Source organism: Passer montanus, unplaced genomic scaffold (assembly GCF_014805655.1).
Source record: "Passer montanus isolate IOZ18808 unplaced genomic scaffold, ASM1480565v1 scaffold146, whole genome shotgun sequence".
NCBI classification, from domain to species: domain Eukaryota; kingdom Metazoa; phylum Chordata; class Aves; order Passeriformes; family Passeridae; genus Passer; species Passer montanus.
This window is the reverse complement of record NW_024361607.1, coordinates 355,224-366,676: the sequence shown is the minus strand read 5'-3', so window position 1 is coordinate 366,676 and position 11,453 is coordinate 355,224. Positions and strand designations below refer to the sequence as shown.

At 42.8% G+C, this 11,453-nt stretch overlaps 1 long non-coding RNA gene across 1 annotated transcript; it reads right to left on the bottom strand.

Annotated features, from left to right (window-relative positions):
- Positions 1-6,775: 6,775 nt before the first annotated feature.
- LOC120498338 lies at positions 6,776-8,854 on the bottom strand. The gene is made up of 2 exons (XR_005626662.1): positions 8,779-8,854; positions 6,776-7,462 (listed from the first exon to the last, which is right to left on the bottom strand). It is a non-coding gene; the product is annotated as an uncharacterized LOC120498338 (long non-coding RNA).
- Between the last annotated feature and the right edge of the window lie 2,599 nt (positions 8,855-11,453).

Here is an 11,453-nt window from a genome sequence, read left to right as displayed (position 1 = left end):
TGGATGAGGAGCAGTGTGGGAAGGTCTTACCAAAACTGGCTCTGTCACTTCAGGGCTGAAGAGAAGATTTCATTCTCCAAGAGCTGCCAATCTAGTGCTTTTCTGCTAGTGATAATATTTCCTACGTTTATTTTTAAACTTAGTGAAGTATGTGCTACCTAACAATGTATGTCTCTTCAGTATCAGGAAAAAAAAAAAAAAAGAAAAAAGAAAAAAACTACTGAATATCAAGCACTCCAAACCCAAATCAGGTGTAGCCAAATTATAGCTTAATATGTTTCAGGTATTCCATTTAGAGCTTCTGATCTTTCAAGGAAATAGGTTTTCCCCACTGAGAAATGTATATGCAGTGAAATTAAAGCAACTTTAGCCCCATGTGAACCAAAAGTAGGTTGGGCATCTATTTTAAATAATCACTCAAATGTTAATTTTTCATGATGGAAAGAAGACCTGGGAAGAAAGAAATATTCTTTTCTTCTAATCCATATGTTCACCTCAAAACTACTGTCTTTGCTACCCAAGCCTGGGGTGTAATACAGCACAAAACCCAACTGGTGCTATTTGCCATCTTTAGAGACAGGGCAGGGACAAGTGGCCTGGGGAGTCCTCTTTGAATATTTGGGGCACCAACCAAGAGCTATCTAGCACAAGAGGAAAACAAGATGCCAGGGTGAGGGGGAAAAACCCAGCGTATGTACAAGCCTTGAAGCTCAGACCCTTCTTCCATCTGAAGTCCATCCTCTCCCTCCTCTTCCTCACTTGGAAGGCAGATCCTGAGGGAACGGTGGCATCGCAGGTGGCCACAGGGACAGGGAGCTGTGTCTCAGCTGGTGCGGGACTTCTCCTGCCACCCCACACTGGCTCTCCATGAACAAGAGGAAAAAATAAATCCACAGGCAAAGAAGGAAGGCAAGTGCTGCTAAGTGGCTCATTGGTTTCTATGGCAACTGGCTCCGCTCTACTCCAGCTGCTTACCCCACAGTCCCTCTGTCACCCTATTTTTATCTGAGAAATCAAAGAAAAAGGAAAAGTGGTGGAGGTTTGGGGAGGAGAAAGTTGGGAAACCTTCTTGGGTTTTGTAGAGAGAAGGTTAATACGGATGCAGCCGTGTCTTGCTTTTAATCACAAGTTAAATCCTCTGTGGAGGCTTCCTATGGGATTCCTGAGACTTGATGCACCGCCAGATCCCACATTTGCCACCATCATGAAGCAGCATGCAAGAAAGACAGCCCAGCCATCCCCTCCTAAGAATGAGAGGCAGCTAGGCCATGAATTTGACCAAGGCAATAACACCAAAAGGCACAAGAAGAATCTTCTACTAGGGAAAAAACTCCCCTCCCACAACCCAACACAATGATGTGAAGGAAGTCAGGACACCAATATTTTAATAGCTCTTTGGTCTGAAAAGTTATTTCCTTTTTTTAAAAAATGTTGAATCTGTCCATGAACCCTCTGTCCTGCATGGTGCCAGAAAATCCTCACAATGAATGCAACATGTTTTACTCAAATATCACATTAAGGGAAGAGCCAGAACCACATTTACCTGGGCTATGCCAAAACCAAGTTCATGGATGTTGGTGTTGGAGACTTTGGTTGTTGAACTTCAATATATCAGCTGGTAAATCTAGAAGACACTGTAGCCTGCAGTTTCAGTAAGGAGTGTGTGTTAACTAAAGCATGGAGCCCTTGGCCTCTTCTGACTACAGAACCACCAAATCAAAGGATATGCTGGGTTGGAAGGGGCCCACAAGGATCATCAAATCCCACTCTTGGCCCTGCACAGCACCATCCTCAAGACTCACAGCCTGTGCCTGAGGGCATTGCCCAAAAGCTTCTTGAGCTCTGTCAGGCTGGTGCTGTGACCACTTCCCTGGGGAGCCTGTTCAGTGCCCAAACACCCCCTGTGTGAAAAATCTTTTCCCAATATCCAACCTAAACCTTCCCTGACACAACTTCAGGCCTGGGTTCCCTTGGGTCCTGCCACTGGTCACCACCTGCCTTTCTGAAATGAATCTGCCCAAGCACTGTGAGATACAACTATTTTGACAGATATTTCTAGTTTCGCTCCCCTCCTTCTTGCTAGAAATTCCAGAAGTTTTATAATGAAATGTTGCAACTATCCTCCAAATAATAATGCTTAAATTCTAAGGAAGGCAGATTGGCACCATAAACATCTATATTCACTTTTTCCATTTCAACTGCCATGACATTTGATGCTTACATCCACACTGTTCCTGCTAACAGGACTGTGGAAGTCTACCTCTGCACCACACATTTTCACTTGCTGCCACAAGAAGGGATATTGATCTGTGTATCTCTGCTCACACAGCAAGGCTTTCCATTTTGGAGCTGTGATATTGTCGTACTAAGAGGACAAGGAAAAGATCAATGATTTCTAACAATGATCACTTTTAAGAGGAAGAGCACTGGTAAAATGACTTACTAGTCGAAGTATCACATTGGCAGTCTCTGCAATAAGTTATATATCCTGGCAGGCATTAACTCCATTGCTTTTGATAAAAGCAGCAAGAATTACCCACTTTAGAAATGTTACTGACTATGGCATGTGATGGTATATGCTTTATATAGAGTCGGTTGCAGCCTTACAAAACTGTTTAAGAAGCGCCAGGGCCCTAGGAAGGCTGGGGCTCCACAGGGACATCCCTACAGCCCTGCTGAGAAGCAGAGCATCTGGGAGGCACCAGGGGCAACCCCATCCCATGGCATCAGGTACCTCTGTGGAGCAGTAGGGCCATGGCTGAGCAGGGCAGAGCTGTGGGGAGCTGGAGAGCATCCCTGCTGCAGCATCACTGGGTCAGAGGCTGATGGCTCTGGGGGCCCTTGAGAGGCCTTGAGAAGAAGTTGTACAAGGCATCTCAAGAAACATTTCAGTTCCTAGGAATTTGGAAGCTGGCTTACTCCATAAAGCTACTGGGATTTTTTACTTCCATCTCTGGCCCCCAGAACATACAGCAGCAACACACCTCATGGTTTATTCACCACTGTGTGAAGTAGCCAGGGACTGCATTTGCCAATTTTTCTCCAAATGGCTCTTTGTTACTTTCTGGAAAGATACAAAGAAAAGGTGCTCCCAACGAGACCTCTTCTGATACATGTAAGTTCAAACATTTTGATCAAGTCCCTTCTGAATGAATTTAATTTCTTGAACCCACTACCAAGCCCATCCTCCCAAGGAACCTTGTAAAATGCATTATCAAAATCTTCCCTGGCACAAAACATCACATTCACCCTATAACTCTCCTGCACCTCTGCACAGTCTGGGGGACTGTGGATGAAAACACACAAAAAAGCAGAAAGGACTCAGAACTACAAATCTTTTTCTGACAGCACTGGAAAATGAGACAGCCCTGAGAACAAGACCAGGAGAGAAGGAAAGATACAGAAGACTGAAGCTCACAATCAGGATCCTTCTGGCCAAGACATTTGCTGAAGGTGGTCCCTGGCCAGCCCAAAAGAGATGCATGGGAGAAGAGATCCTTTGCAGTGAGGGGCACTGAAGGCAGAAGCAGAGGTGACCTGAAGGAAAGCAGCAAGGCATGCTTGCAAGGCCTTCAGTTCACAGGATGGACAGCAGCCTCTGCTGGGTGGTGATGGACAACCTCACGTCCTGAGCAGTAAATGAAAGGGTGAGTGACTCCTTTTAAAAGGGGTAGTCAGGGGCAGAAGTGAAAATAAGCAAATGTGCATCTGCACTTGCCTCTGCAGGTTCGGTAGAGAGGTGGAAGCTCTCTGACTGCCAGACAAGTGGCTTTACTGAGGAACAGTGTCCCATTTGCAAAATTGGAGGCTATGATCCTGACCTTACTTGTAGAGCATTTTCATAACTACAGATGGAAATAACCAGCCCTAGGTGGTGATTCTGATCATGATTTATTCTGCTTTCTGACAAGAGGGGTGTACAAGCACTTTGAGATGAAATGTGTCTGCACATTTAATATTAATTTATGGAAAGTACTCATGTGCAGTCTTGACATTTGTTTTCCACATATAACAGCAACAGGAAACTCAAGCCTTTGAATGTTTATAAGAAATGAGCACACATGCAAACAATGCTGACAGAAGATGATTTTCTTTACAATCTGAATATTTTCACTTCTTTTGCATTTCTCATTTGTCCTTATTCAGCGCATTTTAACCTGCAAATGTTATCCTCGAAGGTCACAGGAAACTCAGATTGTCAGATAAAACTGAGGCACTGCAAAGATTGTACTTGGTAACTCAGACTGAAACTGATAGAGATATATGTAGAGAAATCTTACAGAGGTCCGACCATAGCGTAAAGTCTGACAAAAGAATTCTCCACTCATCAATGGGGACCCTTAACCCCATACACCATAAACTAGAAGACCCAAGTTAAAAAGGAAAAGCCATATTAATTATCAAACATGAATTGGCTCCATGGAATAGTCTCTCATATCTGTATTTCCAGACAGTCCATGGCAGCAAGGTTACACAAAACACTTCAGTCTGGCTGACACAGCCTAAAACTCAATACTGACTCCTTCACTGAACTGCCAGGACTGTCCACAAACACATGTAGAGCAGCTACAAATCTTATTTGCTCTGCAGAGCCCTTGGATAAATCCCTCCTTAGAGTAGTCCTCAGGATGACTGAGCTACAAAGCTGGTGGGTGCCAGTGACCACTCCAACACCTGCTGTCTCACTAATGATCTCAAATCCCTCATCCTCACAGGGAAGCAAGATACATCAAAAATACAGAGAGAGAAGACTCTCTCCTGAAGATGGAAATAAGCTTTTCTGAGTGTCCCATCCAGCAGTTCAGGGGAGTACTAAAGGGAAGAAAGGTGAAAATCAGACAAACAGCTTTTGTTCCTTTTTTGTAAGAACTGCTAAGCTATTTTGCATTAAAGAGATGTTCCTTTGTTAAGGGTAACTTCATGGCTATCAGATCTCTTTTAGCATACATGGATATTTGTCATCTGCTGTGTTAGACTTTGCCCAAGCTCAATCTCCTTGATATCAAGCAAGAGTGACTTGTAGGTCCTAGTCCAGGTGTTGTGCCATTTGTGTGCTTTGCATTCTGGGCACAGAAACAGAGGAACTGAATCTTGAGGCTCTTTGTTTTCTCATCAGTTGTTTTAATGAAGCAGAATAATTCCATTACTTTATACAGAGGGAGCAGGCAGTCTATCTTGTCCTTCTGAGGTCTGTTTGCTGGTTCATAATTTGCAGTGGTGATCTTGAAAAACTGGCACAGTTTACAACCAGGCACTCTTCAGAAAGGAGATATATCATTGAGAATTACTTGCTTATCAGGTCACTCTCCCCATCATCCAGTGCAAAAGGCCTGCAAGGTAATTTTCATTCCACCTGGTGTCCTAAATCCATGTCACTCTGATGTTTGCAGTAAAAGAGTTCATTCATTTTATTTGCATCCTTGAAACTCCAGCCACACTGTGGTACCCAGTGACCCTGGTTGCCTTGGTTGCAGAGGGATGGCAGGGGCACGTCAGGATCTTGTGCCAGCAGAAGAAGCAGCAATAGAATGAAAAAGGGAGGAGGATGCTGTACTACACAAGACATCCAGGAAAGATGTTATGCAGGTTACTAGAAACATCCTGCAAGAGAAGCAGACTTCCAGGTATTTTTTCAGAGATTGGCAGTGTCTGAAACATCACAGGATGATGATGTTATGACTACTTTAGTACTTCAGCATTTCCACTAGGAAACAGCTCACAGGGTGCTTACACTGAAAAGCAGTAAACAAGTTTACTTCTGGCTGGAAGTTAGAATTGCACAGCAGCAATTGTCCACAGGAGAGATCCAAGCACCAAGCACAAGCATGCACTGGCAGCATTCAAAACACATGAGCAACTGTGGCTCACCCCTTAATACAGGCTTTCAACTGGATCAGTGAAGACTCAGTTCAGAGAAGTGATGGGATAACACACATCCTGACAAGTTTGGCAGCCACCAGACTTCTTTAAGCATATTGATGCACCCTGATCTTGATCTCTCTCTCCTGCCCCATGCTGCACAGGCACATCCTTTGCTCCTTACAGTCTGTGTTAATGGATCATCAAAGATTTTTCTCTCTGGTGTACTGCTTTGAGACACCTTTGCAGCAAATTACATGGCATCAGTCAGCAAGAGACAAAGGTCACACATCCAGCTGTGAAGTGGGCTAGTAACATCATACTGCGTGGTTCCTAAAACTGGCTGCAATAATGGGGATAATGTAAAGAACTGACATAACAGCAATCTGACGATTTAGTGTTGCTATGCAACTTGAGTTGGGAACACACTTTTGCAGTTGCTTCTTAGTTGTCCATTGAATGCTCACTGACAGTGTCTGGCAACCTTTCCCACTCATCACTTTACCTAAAGCAGCAAGAATTCACATGCAGCTTTTGTGCTCAGGTGCCCTCTTCAAGCCACTAGTGTAAGCAAACTGAGATGCAGACACTTGCAATGCTTTTTCCAACCTGAATGAGGTTCCTGTTGTGCTACACACACATATAAATGGCTACATGCCTTCACACATATTTCTCTTTCCTCTGATTCATTGCAAATCTTCCCCTTTTTCCTCCTTTCTCACCTTAAGGTCATCATGAAGATGACTTTCTTGTCAAAGAAGAGCACTGTCTTTGGAAGCTTTTCCTGGCCATATCACAGCTATTATCACACCAGTTCACACTATTTTATAACTTCGTACATGTGATTCCTTCAGACCTTTCCATCTTTCTCCCAGCTGTTTTTCAGACTCATACAAAGTGGTAACAGATACAGTACTTGCTCCATCTTGTTTTATTCAACTGCCCTCAAAGTGCAGTCTTGAAACTTGAAACTGACCAGTTCTAAAACCCTCAGGCAATGATGCCTTCAGCCCTTTCCTTGGGACTCTGAAAGACTGACAAAACTCAGTGGTTAAGGAAGCTGACCTGCTCATCTCCCTTACTGAAACCTGACTGCACCTAGTGACTCTGCCACCCTCAAAAACTTGCCCTTGCATGCTGGTACCACCTGAACACCAAGGTGATGGCTATTCTGCATCATGAATAATTCATTCCCTATGATCCTTTATTATCACTTCCCAGACCTCTGTCAATTTGTTGCTTTTCTGTGAATTCCTGTGCTTTCCACAATCTGTTTTGTGGTGTTGCTTGTGTGATGCTTAATAGCCGCAGCTCGGAGTTGGCTGCATTTCAGCGGTGGGAGGGGGAACACAGGGAACTGTGAACTGAAACTCTGTATAATGTTGCTAGAGATGAGAACAAGTAAGGGAGTGTTTGCTATGCACGCTATCTCCAGAAAAACATCTTTGCAAATGTGTATCTGTGCAGGCATTGTGGAGATAGGGATTACGTTATGCAGAGGGGAAGAGGAGCTGACTGACAGTAGAGATTTGCAGTCCATATTGATGTTTCACAATTGTGCATCTGTCTGCAGAACAGCCACGAAGCTCTCGAAGTCAGTGCACTAAAAAAAAAAAAATAAGGAAAGATAAATCAATAATTTCACTCACCCTTTTACCACAGCTTTATCACAGAGGGTGAAGGAGGAGTGTGTCATAACAGCTCATACTAGTGCGAAAATTTTAATCGAAACAGTCTTCAACAAGAATATACCACTTTGATAAAATCAACATTTTCCAAAAAATTCTAAGTACAAATGAAAAATCCCTATGTAAAAAGAGGCTGAAACAAAAATTTCAATATTGAAAAGTTTGCCTTAAGGAAAAAAATGACAGATTTTCTTTCAAATTAAAGTATTTTTGAAAGCAACCTTTTATTTTTTAAACACATTTTTCTGCTTATATTGTTTTTATGTTCTTCAGTTAATAATGAGAGACATTGATGTGTTCAATATCCTGCCATTAGTCTGGAATCAGGTTTCCAGGATATTAAAAACAATTGGTCCCTAACTAGTACCCAGAACATTTCTATTTCAGAGTGCAAAAATTTAAATTGTTTCATTCAGACTAATAAAGCTGCTATTGCCTTTGATAGAAAACTCATTACTTCATAGAAAAATCACTTGTTTTGAATATAAAATATCACCTGTACTAAATTATATAACAATATTTAATTATTATATTCATGGTATGTTATATTACTGGTAGGATTGCATAACGTGGCCTCATACGAGACTTGACTTGGCATAACCTAACTCTGCATTTCAACTGATATGTGAAATGATACCAAAACTTCACTCATTTTTAAAATAAAACATCAGTTCTTTTTCTAAAAGTATCTAATTAAAATGTTCATAATTTTTAGTTTCTAGGAATACACTGAAAACAGTATTTTTATCACTAAAAGGAACAAGATGCCTTGAAATCATAAACTTTGACATTTCTCTCAAACGAACATTTCAAGTTTCCTCTGGCTCTCACTTAACCTGTGATTCATTCTTTGTACTAAATCTAAATCTCCCTATTTGGAATAGTTTTCAGATTGGAGGCCTTGTCAAAAGCAATCATCATAAATTCAGCATGCACTTTATCGTAGCTGATTCTACCAGCATTTGTTGCAAGATAAAGCAGCTCATCGGTACTCACTTTCATCCCAATATTAATTCTTTTCTATGCACTCACGGGGATCTCAAAATTATCCCCATCAGAATATATAAATGAGGATAAAAATAAATCAGGATAAATTACATCAATCTTGCCACCCAACCACACCCAAGAACACAGAGGATTTCACGGCTCCCACCACAGCCCTGCTCACAAGATCCTGTTGCAGGGAGGACCCGGGATGGGACTGACACTTCTCCTCCATTCCTCTGCTCACCCCATGGCGCATCAGAAGAGCCTGGACTTCCCTTTCTAGCATGTGAAGGCAAGAAGAAAAGAAAAAGCTCTCCTTTCTGAAAGCACAAGTCCTCTCCTTCCTGCCGTCGGCAGCTGCAGTGGAACTGCAACCCAAGGCTTCCACCTAGTGTCTGCCGGCCAGCCCGGCACAGCAGCCCGCCGCAAGGCTGGGGCCAGGCTGCCCCGAGCCCGCTTTGCCAAGAGCAAAGCCTTGGCTCATTTCTGACGTGGGAATGTTTTCCTTACAATACAAAACCAAGCCTCGGCTCATTATGGACCGCCCAAGCTGTCACCTAGAACTAACCAGCTTCTGGTTTACATGTGGAAAATAAGATTTTTATTTATTTATTTATTTATTTCCCCATCATACAGACAGTGCTAAAATCCAAGGCTTTAGGTGGATGCAACAGAAAAGAGGAGAAGACAAGCTTGTTGAATTAGGTAGGACCGCTCTCATATGCCCAAGGATATTTTCTTAACCTTTCTCTGGTGCTAACTTGCCTTTGTGGTAAGCCCACAAGAAAACTGAGTGACCTTCTAACATTTCAATTCTACTAATTAAGAGATACTTAAAAATTAGGCATGGCCTTTAGAATTGATATGTGATAGACAGGCACATTTCTTCCTCTTGTATTTGACTCCTTCCTCCACCTTCATTTCACACCAAGGTGTTCGCTATTCTGCATCATGAGTAACTCATTCCCTGTGACCCTTTTTTTTTCACTTCCCAGACAACCTTTGCAGACTTGGTGGGACTTTAATCAGAACAAAGAATGAAGGACCTTATCAACAATTGTTTCTGCCTATCTCTTTCTTCATCCTATGAAAAGACAGTGTGTTTGCTGTTGATTTCCTTAAGGGCATCTAAAGCAGTACAATATTTTTAGCTGTCAAAGCAGCACCCTTTGCATGTTGTCACCCTCATACACTTATAGAGTGACCTGATACTAAAGTGTCTTCTACTTTCTCTGGTAAGTCCAGCTTTTAAAAATTTCTAGTGCTGGTGTTTCCAAGACCAAAGGCAGTTTTAAAATGCTTCTCTTGATCTCTCTGCTTCAGCTTCCTTGGAGCAAGGATCCTTGTGCTTTGGTTTATGTAAGCTAGAGGCTGTGTTCTCCCTCCAACACCTGCTATTAGTCATTTGGGCAAGTGGGTGTGTATATGTAGATCCATACATACACCCATTCACAAGAAAACGCTGTTAAGAGAAGCTCAGAGCTTACAACGGGGCTCCAGAGCTTTTTAGAATACATAGTCACACTTGGAAACTGGAGTCACTGAAAGACATAAAAACTCACCAAACCATGAAACCTGATCCAGCATTACAGTATCCCACTGCTCTGACCTACAAAAGCCCATATTCCTTCAGCTTCCCAGCTGTCTACTCTTTTTATCATGTGCATGAAATTCGGGGTGTTTTCTGTGTGGTTAGAAGACCATTTTAGCTGAATCAGTCTGTGTGCAATGTAAAGGTAAACAGGAAAGGAGAAGCCGCTGATGGAAGAAATGGTTGGAGCTGATGCAGACACATTACCCCTTGGGGATGATGAAGGACTGTGCAACACAGACACAATATGCTGCCACACAAGACCAGCAGACTCTTCTGTGGGAGCTCCACCACAGTATTGGTAGGAGCTATAGGGTGAATACAGAGAGTATATTTCATTGACGTCACTAGCCAGCATTACTTAGAACAGGGCTAAGCACAATTGCAAAAAGAACTGCCTCCAAGCTATTCTATTTATATTCCTACCAGAGCTACCATTGGTACAGTCATCCTGCTGCTGAAATCCTGACCCTGTCGTTACCAGTGTAGCCACAGACCAGAGGAGATCATTTTGGATCTTTTCAGAATTTGGCATGTCTTCATACCAGCAAAAGCAGCATTGGCAGGGGGTGGAGTGTGCTATTTGCACAGGACCTGCGTCAGGATTGGCATTCAGTGAATAGCAAGACATATGAAGGCATTTTATCCCAATATAGAGAATAACGCATCTTCCTCTGCGTTGCTGGTGGTAACTTTGGCAGTCCAAGGAACAATGGTAATTGCTTGTTACTGTGGAAACAAGACCTCCAGAAATAACACTAATGAGCCAGCAGGGTCGTGGGAGAAACACAAGCATACTGTCTCCTGCAAACATACATGATTTGGCTGCACAGAGGAGATGGAGCTCTGGGGAAAGGAGCAATTTATTTGAATGCAACAGGCACCCAGCACAACCTCCATTCATCCCCCAAGCCATCTCAGCCTGCAAACAATTTAAGTTAGTTGAAAAAAAATGTTCAGATAATTTTGGAAATCATTGCTTTTCACCTTCCTCCCTGCCCTAAATTTTGGGGAAGTTGACTGGGAGATCCTCCCTCCTTTGGAGGGAGCCATTTTGTGCAATACACCTGATAGGAAGATGTCTCCAAAGATCTCTCAATGAAAAACACGTTCTTACAAATTTACCTACCCAATTCTGCAGATGCAAGGGGCATCAGTAATCTGGGAGATGGGTCTATAAGCATCTGAATGGCAAGGTCCTTCTCCTAATAACCATCTGTTCATGATCCACCACTCCAACTTAAACAAGACAAAAGGAGGAGTGTGCACAGCAGAAGAGGGGAAAGAAGGTAGGAGACACCATGAGCTTACTGCAGCCTCAGCATGTG